Here is a 13,401-nt window from a genome sequence, read left to right as displayed (position 1 = left end):
GTCCAAGCTGTACGCTGAATGTCTGTTGCCAACTCTCTACCCTTGAGCATGACGGAGACTCCTTCAGAGTTCACTGAAAAGCAATTTATAAGCAGCAGAAATAGCACCAACAGAGGTATAGCACCAAAGAAGGAAAAGAAGTTGTCGAGCACCATGAGTGATGGCAGAGTTCAAAAAATCAATATCCACATATTTCTCTTGCCGGGGCGCATCCATCAAAGTGAGTGAGTGACGTTTGCCCCATCCTGGCCGAGCAAGCCAGTGCTGGTGACTCACCTGCTGCGCTCTGCCCCCGGCCCCCGCGCTCTGCCTGGTAGTTAACACACTCACTGAAGGAAGCTCTATTCTGAACCTGTCACTAACTGAATCTTTAAATGGAATCCAATTGCCAGGCAATTTACAAACTTCCTCCCCACTCTCAGGTTGTTTCCAGCCTTCCTCCTAATCACTTCTGCAGCCTAGCTCGATTTGATTAGGTTTCATCTTTGTGGCTTTCAAGACAGAATTGAAGGGCCTCCTCTGTGAAGATTATTGTGTATCCTTTGTGCAGCTTGGGTAGAGCACAGTGGTGACCTCATAGGGTTTTTCCGCTCCATGTATCTGATTTTAAAAGCATAAATATGTGTGAAAACCCAAGTGTTTCCTCTTAAAATCCCCTTTGTGCTCAAGGAGGAAGAAACTTGGGGAACAGTTTCGGCAAAGCACCAGGAGTATCAAATAGCACTGATTCACTGAGCTCGGGCAGTAATCCTCAGTTTCTCTAGCTGTTTCTCCAGAATGAGAAAATTTCCCTTTCTGATGAACTAAGATGGCAACAGACCAGAGATCAGCCTGCTTCTGACAAGGGTGACACATGAATGTGACAAATGTTCCATCCTTTCCCACCCCGGCTCATGCTGGGCGCTTCTGGCTGCTGGCTCCCCCTGGCTGTCTGCTCAGCTTAGTCATTCTTAGAGGTCCCACTGTCTCCCAGGAACTGTCCCCAACCCTCTGGCTGGTGGGGAGCTTTTCCTCTGAACTCTGCTAGCATCTATGGAAAAATTCCAGGGCCAGTGATTTACCACTGAGCTACAACACTCCTCCCCTTTTATTATTTCTTTCCCCGCTTTTAAATTTTGAGAAAAGTTCTTGCTAAATTGCCCAGACTAGCCTTGAACTGGCAGTCCTCCTGTCTCAGCCTCCTGAGGAGCTGGATTACAGGCATGCACCTCAAAAATCTAAGTAATATTTCTTGTAAATTTCCCATGGCAGGGACTGTGCTGAATTCTTATTTGAACACCTATGGAATAGTCCTGTTCAGTTTACCTTGGTGTGCAGCGTAAGCTGAGCATCAGAACCACCGTGCAGGTTTTAAAAACTACAGATGTCCAGACACTTGCACAGCCTTTCAGGATCAGAATCACCCCAAGTGAATCTGATTTCCCACTGGGATAAGTGCCACTGATTTACTGTCACACAGCCCCTTTGCTTCCCAAGAATCTAACCCCGCCCTCTGTGTCAGGTGAGGCTAAATCTGTGATTCAAGAAGGGGTGTGTGATCTACTTCTGGCCCTTGAGAGTCAAGTTTGCTGCAGGCTTCTAGGAGAGATCTTTTTCATTTTCTTGGAAGCTTCATGCTCCCTCCTGCACATACCCTAGTTTTACCGAAAGCTGTGCTATGATCTTTCTCTCCCTCTTCCCTTTTCTCTAAAGGAAACAAGTCTTAGAATGATGCTGTGAAAAATGCGGGCCCTAGATGGTAGATTCAGCAGGCCTGAGCTATCTAAGTTTGGGCTTCCATTTATGGGCACTAATAAAGGCCTAATGGTTTAAGGCGGTTCAGTTACTTGTGCCTGAAATACTCTGGCTACATTTGTTTTTATCTCTCGTATCTCAAGTATCACCTGACATAGTACCCTCTTTAGTAAACGTATCAGTAAGCATTTGCTGAATGAATGAATGAATTCATAGTCATTGTGTGCAGATACAGGCAGATTATTGGAGGTAAGGTAGTGACTAAATAAGGTCTCTGTCTTTGAGGATTTTTATATTCTGGTGGGAATAAGACTGTACTTGTAGGTCCGATTCACAGCTTCTCTAGAGAAATAAGCTTTATGTTTCTGCTTGCACAAGTAGGTAGGTTTAACCAAGATAAGTGGTTAGAATGGAAACCCTTGTGCTAAAGGATCACCACTTAGGAATTCACCTGACCACTGGAGTGATTTTCTGCAGCAAAGCAAAAGGAAATGACAACTAGGATCATAAGGGATACTTTGTCCCCAAGTTTATGACTCAGAGGAGAAACTACAAGGCCCTTGTTTCCAGATCTCATCCCCAGAGCACAAGGCAGGTAATAGTAGAGAACAAATAGGAGGAATAATCTGAAATAATTAGGAGAACACAATTTTAATAAATGAAATTGGAAGGAAGGGGAACTGATGAGCTACTGAATGTTCAGTCTGTGCAAAGCTATCGTGAGATGTAGGACCTGCTCATCTCCTGGTCTTTTGTCTGCAAGGAAACAGGCAACAAGAGGATGCCTTCAGCTTAAAGATTGTCCAACCCTGGCTTAAACTAAAGAAGAGCCTTCCTTCGAGAGGCGTTTGCATACAGCAATTTCTTTTAAGACTGCCTTCCATGTATTCTCTGCACACATGGTGGAGTGATCACATGGCTTCTCTGGGCAGTAAACAGTAGCTAGGATGACTTCATCCACCACTGGGATGAAGGGCGGGTCACCTGGTAAGCACAGTGCCTGAAGTGCAGGCAGACTTTGAGCTGGCCAGAGAGCACATTCCAAGAATATGGCACAGAAGGTTTCGGGATGTGGAGCAGCCCAGCAAAATGAGGCAAGGGAGAAAATCAGGAAGACAACAGTGGTGCACAGCAAAGGCAAACACTATGGGTGCAGTCAGGCAACAGCTTCATGGAGCAAGGCGCAGAAGCACTAAAACCTGGACATGAAAGAAACAAGACTTTGACCTCAAGATCCTGACTTCAGAGTAGCTAGTCATCTAGTCACAAAACTCAGTACTGGCTGACAGAAAGGAGCCTGCTCCAGGGTGACCCCTTTGGGGTTAGGAGGTGTCCTGCAGGCTCAGGTTAGGGGTGAGTGAGGTCACTAGGCTGGGCTGTGAGATGGCAGCAATCATACATTCTTTATCCTTAAGCTTTAAAATTATAGGTTCTTTGGTACTGACACAAATTTGAATAATAGGATTTACTTGTCTGAAAGGAAAAGATAATTGGGATGGGACGACCCCCCCCCCACACTTGTATGTTTCCCCTGGTGATAGCATAGTGGTTTTCTCTAGGAGACACCTCCTCCCCTGCCATACCCCCAAAGCTTGACGATCGGGATACCAACTCCCAAGTGCACGCTCCCCTCTGTGAGTGGGCCAGTGACTTGGCCTGACTGACGAGCACCTTTGGTCCCCAGACACAGTGATGAGTTCAGGAATGCACTCATGAAGTGGGCCCCATGAAGATAAATTCTGAAATTCTTCTTGGAACTCCCAGGAAGGGGCTGCTCTCCTGCTGAGATTTCTGAGCTATCGGATGTAGAATGCAGGCCCAGATGGCAGAAGCCACTGCCAGCAAGGGAAACCAACCTAAAGGAAAGCAGAACTGAAAGAGTGAAGGAGGTTGAAAGACAACAGTTCTGGAAGTGTACCTTGAGGCTTTGGTAACGGCTAAGAGAGGCTGCTGGGGTTTGGATGTGGTTTGTCCCCCAAGGGTTTATGTGCCGGGAGCTTGGTCCCAGTGTGGCCATGTTGGGTGGTAAGGGGACCTTTAAGAGGCGGGGCCTAGTGGGAACTCACTAGGGATGGGGGACTGCCTTCAGGCAAGGTGACAGTGGGAGCCTGGTTAGCTCTTGTGCAGAGGTTGGTTATAAAAGAGCGGGGCTGCCCCTCCCCACTCTCTGGCTCCCTTTCTCACCATGTAATCTCTTCCTTCCTCGGGCTCTCCCACCTCTGTGATGCCGCCTGCCATGAGGTCCTCACCAGAGTGAGCTGCGCCGATGCTGGCACCATGCCCTTAAGTTTTCAAAGCTGTAAAGAGACCTTCTTTCTCACAGGTCACCCAGCCTCGAATATTGTGTTATACCCATGGGAAACAGACTCATACAGATGTGTGCTCCCGGTCTTCACTGTTACTATTTCTTAGGACCTAATTCTGCCTGAATTAGGTTTCTGTTACTTGCAACTTGGTGTCCGGGAGTGGGAAGGGATAGAGACTGTATTATCCTGAATGATGCTGTTTTTCTATCTTCTCAGCGTCAGTGAGATTTGGTGCTTCCTATTGTCAGATACTGTTCTAAGCACCAGGGGTGCAGCATGCATGGGGTCCTTGCTGTCGAGGAATGTAACTGTTGGGAGCAGCTGGAAAGTAACTACACAAGCAAGACTAAGCCAGCCCGGGAACGCGGTAGCTCCTCCAAGCAAGTAAACAAGCTGTTGTAGCTTGTTAAACTGGTTGCTGGGCAGCAAGGTGGAAATTAACCAACCTCTCGGGAATATAAATAAATGCTCTACTGTTCTTGAGCAGTTTCCCTTCTCCACTCAGGAGAGAGGACCTCCACCTGACCCCAGATTTTCGTCTCTTGTCTGTTTTTTCCTCATTCTCTCCACCGTTCCTTCCTGGGGTACAGCAAGAACCCAACAGATCCGTACATGTGACATTCCAGCAGGAGGAGATAGTCACTAAACTGTCAATACACAAGAAGAATTTAGGTCCAAATACCAGCTACCAAGAGTACTGAACAGGAGACACCTCCTGTCAGAATAGCTGATCTCGTAACGGAGGCAACACGTTTGAGTTGAAGTCACAAAGATATGACAGGAAGAGGCAGCTGTTCAAAGACTGGGGACATGTTCTGAATAGAAGGACCAACAAGTGTGAGGCTGAGACAGAACGAGACTGGCATGTTCAAGGGACAGAGAAGAGGGGAGGAAGGAGACGGAGAGAGAGATGAGGCTGGAGAAGTCCTCCTGACCTTGTGAGGGTGCGGGTTTAACCCTCAATGCAATGGGCACTCACAGGAGTGTTGTAGAGCCTATTTACCTTGAACACACAGTTCTGATTGGACCGAAGGAAGGAAAAGTGGGAGTAGGAGAGGCCTCTTGGGAGACAATGTAATCATCCAGGCAGGAGACGATGGAGCTATCTGGAGCTCAGTCAGAGCAGTGCACATGAAGCAGAAGAAAAGTGTATTCAGGACACGTTTTGAAGGCAGAGTCAATGGGATGTATTGTGGGTTAGAAGTGAGGTATGAGGAAGAGAGATGATTCAAGCACGATGACTAAGTTGTAGCCTGAGCAGTTAAGGTGAATGATAGTGTTGTTTACAAAAATGAGAAAGCCTCAGTGGGGTAGGGAGGAATCCATATTTCTGTCTCAGCTGTGTGAGACATCCAAGTGGATGTCAGGAGGGCCGTAGATAGGGCACGCCTGGGCTTCATGGGCTGTGTTTAGTCGGGAGGAACTTATTTCCAAGTCATAGACATAGAGAGGGACTGGAGGAAGTCACCTCGTTGACAAAGACAGGAGAAATGGTCACAAAGACAGTGCTGGGAGCTGCACCATCAGAGGAGAGAAGAAGCAAATGAGAACGAGGAAGGACCAGTGAGGAAGGAGGAACAGCGAGGCCTGACCAACAGTGTCACAGAGTTGAACAAGTCCACTAAAGGTCGACGAAGCTAAGGGCAGAGAACTGACTATTGGCTTTGGCAAGATGACCTTGATGAGGGGCCTTTCAGTGGAGAGGTGGGGGTGAAATCTGAGTGCAAGGAGGGAGGTGGAGGGCAGCATCCAGGCGGGACCCTGAGGCTTCATGACGGGCCACGTGGACATGAGGGATACCCTGATGAGCCCTGGGTAGGCACGTGCTGGCTTTTCAAGGTGTTTTTTTTTTTTTTTTAATGGCTTATTTAGTTTTAGTTTAAATGTGCATACAATGAAATATGCACATCTTCAGTAATGAGGCGTTTTACTTTTTTTTTTTTTTTAATGGCTTATTTAGTTTTAGTTTAAATGTGCATACAATGAAATATGCACATCTTCAGTAATGAGGCGTTTTACTGAGGTGAAAGTCGTATAACAGAATTAACCATTTAGAAACTCATTTAGTATATGCACAATGCTGTATGACCACCACTGCTGTCAGTTCTAAAACATTTATCACCCTCAGAGAAGACCCTGTATTCCTTCATGAGCACAGAATTTCCTTTGGGGACATTTTTGTTTCATTCTGTGCTTTATATTTGTGATAATAGTTAAGGTTTCTTTTACTAAATGCTATACCCTGAGCACCTCACATATATATCAACTCATTCATCTTCACAGTGGCTCTAAGTGGTAAATATAATTCTCCTCACCTCACTGTGAGAATCTGAGACTCTGAAAGACTGTCACAGGACACACTTTCTTAACGTCCATCTGTTATGGTTTGTCTGTGTGTCCCCCCAAAGGGGGGCCGTGGGGCAGGCTTTTAGAGTTGATTGATTATGGGTGTGAGAGCTACACCCACCCTGGGGTGGATAGTTTGCATATGTAAGGGAGAGGAAAAGGGTGCTTGAGGCCATTCCTGGCTTTTGTGTTTTGTTGCTTTTTGCTGTGTTTGGATGCCAGAGCTGCAGCCCTCTGCCATGTGCCATGCTGCCTTATAATCTGCCAAATACGGACTGAAACCTCCACAAACTGTAAGCGAAATAAACCTTTCCTTTCTTAATTTTGGACGTCAGATATTTTGTCCCAGCAACGACAGAAAAGTAACCAAGACACCATCTAAAACACCCCACGGAAAAGAAAGTTCACTTTTTAGGTCCAAATAGCTAAGCTTCACATAAAACAGCTCTTTATTCAAAGCACAGTGGCAAACCAAACTAACCTGTGGTGTTAGAAGTCAGGATTGTGGTTACTTTTAAGGGGAAAGCTTATAAAGGAGGGACGCGGGGAGCATCAGAGTAGCCGGTAGGGTGCTAGGGAGGGTCTTTTTCTTGACCTGTGTGGTAGTTACACTGCTGTGAATATTAAGGATAATTACTTAAGTCATATGCTTATGTGTACGCCTTTCTGTATGTATATGCCAACTAATTCTTTTTTTTTTTTTTTTTTTTTTTTTTTGATAACTAAGGAAACAGGAGGCCTGGGCTTCAGTTCCAGCCCTGAAGCTGACAAGCTCTGTGATCCCAGACAAGTCACTTGACCTCTCTGGGCCTGTTTTCTCACGTGTGAATGGAAACAGTAAGCCAGGTATTCTCCAAGGTCCTTTCCACTCAACGCTTCTGCACAGTTTCCCCACTTTTGCTGCTGAAAGCAGCTGAACACCTCCCGCTTCCTGACCTGGGCTGAAGAGGATCATGCTGCTGTTCCTCCTTTCAGGAAACTAACATTTGCAGCTGACGTCTCTGTGGTCCTCTTGTCAGCAGCAAGGCAGCTCTGAAGTTAGAATGAGAGTGCAGATAAAAAACTGCTCGTGATGAGGTGGCTGCGTATTCGAGTATTATTGTTACGTTTTAAAAATCAGTTAGCTGCATGGGAAAATGCCATTGAGACAAACATTCACTTTTCTCCCTAGCCTGGCTGTCCCTACAATTTATTTATTTTATTTTATTTTATTTTATTTTTTCTGGTACCGGGAATCGAACTTGGGAACTTGCACTTGCCAGGCAGACTCTTGTGCCACTGAGCTATATCCCCAGCCCTATGCTATTCTTTTTTTTCTTTTCCCAGTACCAGGAATTGAACTCACGACCTCACGCTTGCCAGACAGGTGCTGTGCTGCTGAGCTAAATCCCCAGCCCGCTGTCCCTGGATAGGGGGATAATGTCAATTCCAGGAGGGGAAAATATGCTGATATATTGGAACTTGATATATATTTTTTAAACCACGGAGGGAGAGATGGGGAATTTTTAAGTTTCTGCAAGGCTGGAGAGGTTGTGGGGTAATTACCTGTGGCTTGTTAACAAGCCTCTGACTCTGGCAGTGCCCACAACTCCGTTTTCTCCTTTTAGACAGTAACCAGAAAAAGTGCTTAGGAAGTCTGGGGCCAGCAATCCAGAGTCTTGTCTCTGGGATAAGACCTGGTTAGTCCATAGAACAAAGCAAATGGAGCAGCAGAAATTGTTTCCTATGTTTGTTCATTGTTCAAGTAACGGGGTGAACTAAGTAGGTCCGCTGTTACGGCTGTGTTTATTTAGAGCTGTTTCCGAAGTCTGCCTTGGTCTGTGCAGTGCATTAACCCGAGAACCCTGGGCAAGTTACAGAAACTTCCTGAGCCTTAGTTTTTCCTCCTCTGTGAAAGGAGACACTAAAATACCCCCCAACCACAGCGCTTGTGCATGCTTGTGCGTGCATGTGTGTGTGTGTGTGTGAATATGTGTGCGAATGCATGCATGAGCATGTGAACTAGATAACACGACCCATGGACATACTTTGCCCCGCAAGTCGCATACAACAGGCATTGAGTAAATATTCCCTATTTTTACTCTTGGTTGGGAGAGATAGTTCTTACACCTGTGGGGAGAGACAGGGCAAAGTTAGCAGAAAATGGTTCTATTTGGTAGCCTTTGGGTGGTCTGGGGAACTACTGCATGGGGTGGGGACTCCCATGAGGTCCCCAGTAGGGATTGATTGCTTGATGATTGATTGATTGATAGATACAGGGTCTCACCATGTAGCCCCAGCTGGCCCCGAACTCATGGCGATCCTCGCCTTAGCCTCCTGAGTGCTGGGATCCTTAGAACCACGAATAGCCTGGGCAGGGAGGCAGTCAGATGTTCTGAATCTTCCCCTGCTCTTGAACGGTGACCACGCCCCCTGCGGCCACAGCCGGTGACACAGGGCTCTGGCATAATGGAAGGCATTTGGGGATCTATTTTTCTCGCGCTGCTCAGAGCATGACTCACCTCAGTCCCCTGTGTCACGGCGAAGGAGAGGGGAACACACAAGAAACTGCCAAGGGTGAGTCAAATCTCAGCAGAGCGCTCTGCCCCGAGGCAGGACTGCTTTTCTTGTACATTCCTCAGATTCAAATGGCAAAGCCCGGACTGCGCCTTCCTTCTCAGCGGAGGGCGGCGAATGGAGCCGCGCTGTGATTGTGTTCTGCCTGGGCGAGAGAACGAGGGGAAGTGACACTCAGAGCCAGGCTCGGGGGAGAGTCTGCATGGTGAGCACAGGTTGGCTCAGCCTCAGGCCCACCTTCTCCGGAAACCTTGGCTCACATCTCTGTCTTCTGCCCGCCCCTTCCAGGAGCATCCCTGCGGCGTCTCAGCTGGCTCTATAGAGTCAGGAGTGTGCAGCGCCGCTTCCCACCGGCCCTGCGGTGGCTCCCAGCAGGGACGCGGTCAAACCCCCTCGCCTCTATTTCAGTGCACGGCTGCTAGTCCTTCCCTCCAAGGCCGCGAGGCCTCCGCCCACGCTCTGGCTCCCCGACCAGGCTTTCTTCCCAGGTCTGTGAGGTCTTCCCCTAGAAGGCGTCCAGAGAGATAAGCGCTAAGGGAAGGAAGAGAGGCCATCGATTTTATGATCACTTCTCCTTTAAGCTAAAAGTTTTTCTTATACCAGGTGATATGTGCACGTATTTCCTTATGTCCCTGATTCAAAGCACTGGAAAGATTAAAAGGTAGAGGATGGGGCGAAGTTCAGTGTTTAGTGCAGGAATAGAGCAACATAACATCAACGAATGGACCAGCTTTCTGTCTCCAGTGACACACACCCCACAGGCCATGGGAACCAGCATCACAGGAAAAATTGATTTTAACTGACCTGGCGCACCTGAGGCTGGTGACCCTCAGACTTGACTGAGCGGTGCAGTCACAGGATCTCTGAGGATACCAGCTCTGGGCTCTGTGCCAGGGGATTCTGAATCCCTGGGTCTTGAGTGGAAGTCTTCATTTCAGAAGTTCTGATGGCTGGCCAGGTTTGGGAGTTCTTAACATGGGCCACATTTTTTGAAAGGAAATGATCACGTAGCATCTACCATCAACAAGGCAGTTCAGATTTATCTGTAAACCTTTCAGTGCAAAATATAACATACACAGAACATACAAATCAGAGGTGCAGCTCAGTGATTTAGCTCAGTGTAAATGCCCAAGCACCCTCCTTCTAGTTGAGAAATCGAACATTGCCAATAGATGTATTTTTTGGTAGCTAAACAAAATCTTGAGAATTTCCCCTTATGTAGACCACTGGAACTATTCCGTTTCTATAGCACATTGTGCTTTAGTTGTGATACTCTTGATTTAAGGAGCCAACTTTTCTTTTTCAAAATATATTTTTATTTTTAATGGGTAGGTGGTAATTGTACCAATTAGTAGGGTACAGTGAGACATTTCAATACATATATACACGTGTAATGATCAGAGCAGGGTAATTGGCATATCTCTCACCTTATGGATTTATCATTTTGTTGGAATTTTGTGAGCGTTAAATTTGTTGGTTAGTCAGTCGTGCCTGGCAATACCACAGTGCTCGCTATTCAGGTCCCGTTCTCCCTTTGCTGCTCTCCCGAATGACTTCCTTGGAGTTGCTCCCTGCCCCATATCTAGGCTCTGTGCCAGAGACCTGTGTCATTTCTATCCACGTTCAGACTTGCTCTCTTATCTCTTGCTTTCAAAGGAAACACAAACAAAAACCCCTCCTTGCCCCCAAACCCGTCTCTTGCCATCACCCTGGTTTTCTGCTTCCCTTCACAGCAGGGGTTTTGTGGTTACTATCTCAGTTGGGGCTACCATTGGGGCTTCAGTCTCCACTAAGCCACTGAGACTGCACCGGTCAGGATGACCCACGGTATTTGCATTGCCTCGGCCCAGTGACAACTGCTGTCTTCTGAGCAAAGATGGCCTCCCAGCAACAATGGCCGGAGCTGATCGTGCTGAGAGGTGGGGAGAGAGCTTTCCCAAGGTGAGGACCAGCTTGGTGGGTTCAAGGAACAGACGGAAAGCTAATATGGCTGGAGCACAGAACTGGTATCAAATAAGTGCCCTGGAGGAACACTTCTACCCTGAGCATGGCACAGCTGGTGCCCCAGAATGGTTGCTACCACTGTTATTAGAAGAGCTGACCAGGGCCAAGTGGGAGGGGCCTGGAAAGGCGCTGAGGGAGGTGGAAAGAAAATCCCAGGCCTTGGGGAGCCTTCGATCTAGATGAGTGTCTACATGGTACCTGTCACCTAGGCAGTTGGACAAGAGAACCTGCAAGCCAGTTTCCTGATGTCAAGTGTGCAGCCATTGCCCTCTCCTGTCCTGAGCGTTTTCTTGGTGAGTTGTGACCCATTCAGTAGTTGTCTCTAGGTAGTTTTATTTTTCAACTTGAAAGGGGGCAAAAGTTGACTATGAAAAGATGACTAAGGAGATACCAGCCATGAGGTTGACCCTGGTGTTCTGTATTTTTCCAGCCTTGTCAAAATAGTCTCCTCTAAATAAATAATAGATAGTCTTTGCTGTCTGGTTTGGTCCACGCTACAAACCACACAAAAGAAAGCAATGTCTAGAAGCAGTCCTTTGGATTCCTGATGCAATGGGTGTGACCTGAAGTGAATGTGTTTTAATCTGCCTTGTGTCTTTGCCACACACCTTCCTACCATGGGCACACTTACAGGCACACACACAATCAACAGACTCACATGTACATTCAAAATATATACAGATATTCAATAACACACACACTCAATATGCTAACATTTAATATATACAAGCACTCCACACACACATGTTCAATATACATGCCTAATAGATACAACTCACTATACACACATGCACACACACTAGGCACACACACGTTCAATACAAATACCCAACAGGTACACAGGTCAGTATACACATGCATACACACACTCAACACATACACACACATGCTGTTCTCATACTACTCAACAGATTCACACATGCAGCAAACACACTCAGCACCCACGCATTCAGCGCTCACACAAATGTCCGTGCACAATGTGAACGTTAGTGATGCTACAGGACTCTGAGTTAACTAACATTTCTTTGTCTTCATTGCCCTGCAGAATGAAAGCCAGACACTACAGAAAACTGAAGTGAGTCAGGAAAGATTCACCATTTTTTGGGGTGGGGGTGGTTCTGGTCGCAGGAATTGAACTCATGACCTTGCACTTGCCAGGCAGGCACTGTGCTGCTGAGCTAAACCCCCAGCCCCTCATCATTTTTAATTATCAAATTTTATGCCACTTATCTGTCTGGTCAGAGTCTGATGGAAAGGGAATGAAAAAACATGGGTGGTAGCACATGCCTCTAATCCCAGCACTCTGGGAAGCAGGAGGAGCACAAATTCAAGCCCAGCCTAGACAATGTAGTAAGATTTTGTCTACTTAAATAAATACAGGAGTATGTAAATGAGAAGGAAGGAAAGACAGAGCTAAGGGTATAGTGCAGTACAAAAGCTCTGGATTCAATCCTCAGGACCACAGAAAAAGAAGAAGAAGAAAAAAAACCAAGCATGGTTTGTAAGCAAGGTAATGCTTGCAAGTGAAAACATAACTTACATAACGTGCGCTTTTTTCCTATTGTTCTCTGCCTCTGTTTCCCTTTTCTCTGTCTCTGTCTCTATCTTTGATTACGGAAAACTAGGCCAGAAATGAGCTCAGCATAAGGTTAATGTGTACTATGGCCTTAAGAACTGTTTAAAATATGCTATTCTGAGTTAATGCCCATAAAGCTTGACAGTTTAGAGAATATTCTAGAACCCGTCTGGGCAGATTAATTGATATTAGGTGTTATAAAACCAAAACTGTAATGAGAATCCTGTGAAAAAGTGAACTGATGATCTTGCCATATCTAAAATTAATTTGCCTTGCTTTCCAAACTCTGATGCTGCTAGCAGAGTTCTTCCTCAAAATTATGACGCCCTAGAGCATTCTGGGTGCTGGCATGTAAATGAGGGAGATCACCGTGTTCCTAGCTTGTGATTCCGGTAGACCATTTCATATGGCGAGAAATGTGCCGGGGCAGAATGTATTCCATTCTTAATCCGGTTGTTTTCAGACTTTGTGCACGAGGACATTTTGTCATTATCCTAGCATGCTAGTGTTCCTCCTTTGTATGTCTGCCAGCTCAGTTTTCTTTTCGCTCATACTCCATTTTCAGCATTTCAGGCCTGTGTGATATTTTTATCTTCTTCCTTCTAGATTCTAGAGCATCTGCCCAGTGTCTAAATATGTCTAGCTCAATACAGGTGCTTCACTTGAAAAAAAAAAAAAGAAAAAAACTAAGAGTATTAAGAGCCAAAGTCACAGAAAAAGACCTAGCACGATTTCCATGACAATGGTCTTAGTGCTTTTTTTGAGGGGGTTGTTTTTCACTTATTTTGGAAAAATAAGTTATTTTATCTTAGAACATATTAGTCTGCTGCTAATGGAAACAAAAACAAATATTGATCAATCATCTGCAAAGAATTGAAG

At 46.2% G+C, this 13,401-nt stretch overlaps 1 long non-coding RNA gene across 2 annotated transcripts in view; it reads left to right on the top strand.

Annotated features, from left to right (window-relative positions):
- LOC102017456 overlaps positions 1–13,401 on the top strand; it is a 41,784-nt gene that overhangs the window by 15,876 nt on the left and 12,507 nt on the right. The window contains exon 2 of one of the 2 annotated variants that reach the window (XR_263903.2): positions 7,114–7,232. This is a non-coding gene — a long non-coding RNA (uncharacterized LOC102017456). Of the gene's footprint in view, positions 1–7,113; positions 7,463–13,401 lie in introns of those variants that run through there. The other variant, XR_001231092.1, reaches the window with a different exon arrangement.

The sequence above is a fragment of the Chinchilla lanigera genome, unplaced genomic scaffold, assembly GCF_000276665.1.
Source record: "Chinchilla lanigera isolate Chin_1 unplaced genomic scaffold, ChiLan1.0 scaffold00084, whole genome shotgun sequence".
Lineage (NCBI taxonomy): Eukaryota > Metazoa > Chordata > Mammalia > Rodentia > Chinchillidae > Chinchilla > Chinchilla lanigera.
Note: the sequence above shows the minus strand (reverse complement) of the source record. Positions and strands in the feature narration are given on the sequence as shown.